Source organism: Amblyomma americanum, chromosome 1 (genome assembly GCF_052857255.1).
Source record: "Amblyomma americanum isolate KBUSLIRL-KWMA chromosome 1, ASM5285725v1, whole genome shotgun sequence".
NCBI lineage: Eukaryota > Metazoa > Arthropoda > Arachnida > Ixodida > Ixodidae > Amblyomma > Amblyomma americanum.
In genome coordinates, this window is record NC_135497.1 from 459,041,136 (window position 1) to 459,043,769 (window position 2,634).

At 47.6% G+C, this 2,634-nt stretch overlaps 1 pseudogene; it reads right to left on the bottom strand.

Moving 5' to 3' along the window:
* Positions 1-371: 371 nt before the first annotated feature.
* LOC144126000 (uncharacterized) lies at positions 372-1,449 on the bottom strand (annotated as a pseudogene).
* Positions 1,450-2,634: the final 1,185 nt, after the last annotated feature.

Consider the following 2,634-nt stretch of genomic DNA (forward strand, 5'->3'; position numbering starts at 1 on the left):
GACCAGGCGAAAGCTTGTACCCATTGCGTCACCGGTGGGTACCCGGCGGCACTGGGATCGAACCCCGCACCTCCCGCATGCGAGGCGGATGTTTTACCATTTGGCCACCTCTGCGCTACGATGATGATTATAGGGTTATGTAATGATGATGATGAAAGTAATGATGATGATAGCGAGAGAGAAAAAAAATGGCACTGCGTTGTTCAGCTAGGCCAGGATATGCGTAGCGAGAGCTATGTTGTGAGAGCGTTGCTGGGGCGAGATGACTGAAGTGAAGGCTTGAGGAGTTTACTGACAGCTTTTATTGCTGTCGACCCATGAAACCACTTGGCTACAGCGCGACAGCACGGCTCGAAAAAGTTTCCACAAGTTCACGGCATGTCGGACAGGCTGACAGCTGCTCCGTCGAACCACCGGCTAAAAGCGGGAACGGAGGGAACAATGAGGGAGGCGATGCTGGAAAGGTGTCGCCATCTATCGTGCGGCTGGTGAAATGAAACTGGGGACATCCGGCCCCACTTTTTTGATCAAAGCCCTTTTTGATGAGCGCAAAAGGCAAGGAAACTCTAGGCATGGGCAATAGGCAAGGTGGCAAATGGCAATGGCAACTAGCAACAGGCTTGGCAGATTCACAAAAGCACTACATAAATAAAGGCAAAGACAGACATGAACAACTCTAAACAAAGCGAAAAAGGAACAAACAGAGCACTTTCACAGGTCAATTTCCTAGTTCTGGAGATAGGTGGGCCGTGTGCACTGCCTGACGAGACGCTGCAAGTGATTAACCGCTTGCCTGTGGCAATGCTCTTCTGCTGTTCCGTAGCCGAGGTTGCCAACACAGCTTGTCTTGAAGCGGCTTGTCACTGACCATTGCAGTTTGGCAGCGGCAGTGTTCTACGAGGAGTCTTAACGGGAGTCTTTGTATTTGCGGCTGCTTTGGCTGTCGGCGGCTGCAGCTGAGACTTGAGTCGGTGGATCTCTTGGTCCTTCTTTTTCAGCTGAAAGCTCAGGCGGTGATTCTCCTGAACGAGACGTTCGAGCTGCTTACAACGTTTCGAAACTCCGCACTGAAACCACTGGGCTGACTGCTGGTCAGTCGGGACTTAGAAGGATGAAGCTTTACTGATGTGGCAATATCTGATGGTTGCCTCTGGGCGGCCTTGATTTTCTTAATTTTGTCTTCTTTTTCCTTCAGCTGCATTTCAAGTCTGACACACTTTTGCTTCAAGCCACCCTCTCCTCTCTTACGCTTTTCAACGACTACTGCCTTGTCCTTGGCTGCTTTAGTGAACTTGTCACGCTGTCTTGACTTGCGAGTAGTATTCCTCAAGGTGATTTACCTTTGCCTTGAAACACTGGTTTTCCGCACGGAACTGTACGTTCCACCCTCTTCTGCAGAGGTGTCGCTTCTTGGCAGCGTTTCTCTGTGACCATCCGAGCCGACCGTAGGAAACAAAAAATAAACCATAGCGAAATTTATTGGTCGTATGTAAATTAGTATTGGTGGTATAATTTCTCTGTGGATTGTGTCTGCATTTGTACTAGACCAATACAGAAACCGATACACCTTATTGATCGATACATATATGTCTTATAGGATATGGTATTGAGTGTATCGGTCTATGATGGGCTGTAACGAAAAGTACTAGACCAATAGAGAATGGAGTACACCTTATCGACTCATACATATTTGCCACATAGACCAATACCCATTTGTCCATGGGACTGACAGACTGATATGCACCATTCAAGGGTCCTACGAGACCAGTCGGTTTGTGGTTCTAGTTGTTTTTCATTGCTTCGTTCTCCAGCTCAGGCTCTGATCTCAAAATCAACACATGCCGATCCCATGGCGCTCATTAAGCATTGCAGTAACGTAAATTATTTGCCACCTTAAGGATAAGGTACGCTAAGGCAAACAGAAAAAATGCCGCCTCACGTCCCAGAGGATCCGGCGCGCAACGCTTTTGAACAAATTATGTTCTAGTTTGTAGAAAGCCGCGGACAACGCGGTGCCCGCAGCGGAGAGACGGTCGCACGGCGCTCACATCGGGTAAGGTTACGAGAGGAATACATTTTTCCCGTCTCTCCCAAACAAGAAATAAAGCAAACAAGAAAAAAAAATGATCAGCTATCGTGGTTTCCCGCATGCCGACACTCCAGTGTAGGACGGTAGGACCGTATGATAACAGTGAGTAAAACTTTTTCTATTTTGCGTTTTATAGGCAAATATGCAAAAACCCACGCTGAGACCACACTGAGTCTTGTTTTATGTTAATAACAATTTTTTACAGTTATTGGCTGAGTTTTATCCACAGTCTAGCGAAACGGTAGCGAAAACGCAGTCGAAGGAGGGCAACATTGGGTAGCTGTTTTGGTATTGTTTAGTTTTCCTGTGCGCACGTCAGTAGCGTAAGTTTGTCGCGGTGTGCGTTGAATATAATAATAATTGGTTATTATTATATTATTATAATAATAATAATGACCCCGCCGCGGTGGCTCAGTGGTTGGGGCGCTCGGCTACCGATCCGGAGTTCCTGTGTTCGAACCCGACCGCGGCGGATGCGTTTTTACGGAGGAAAAACGCTAAGGCGCCCGTGTGCTGTGCGCTATGCGATGTCAGTGCACGTAAAA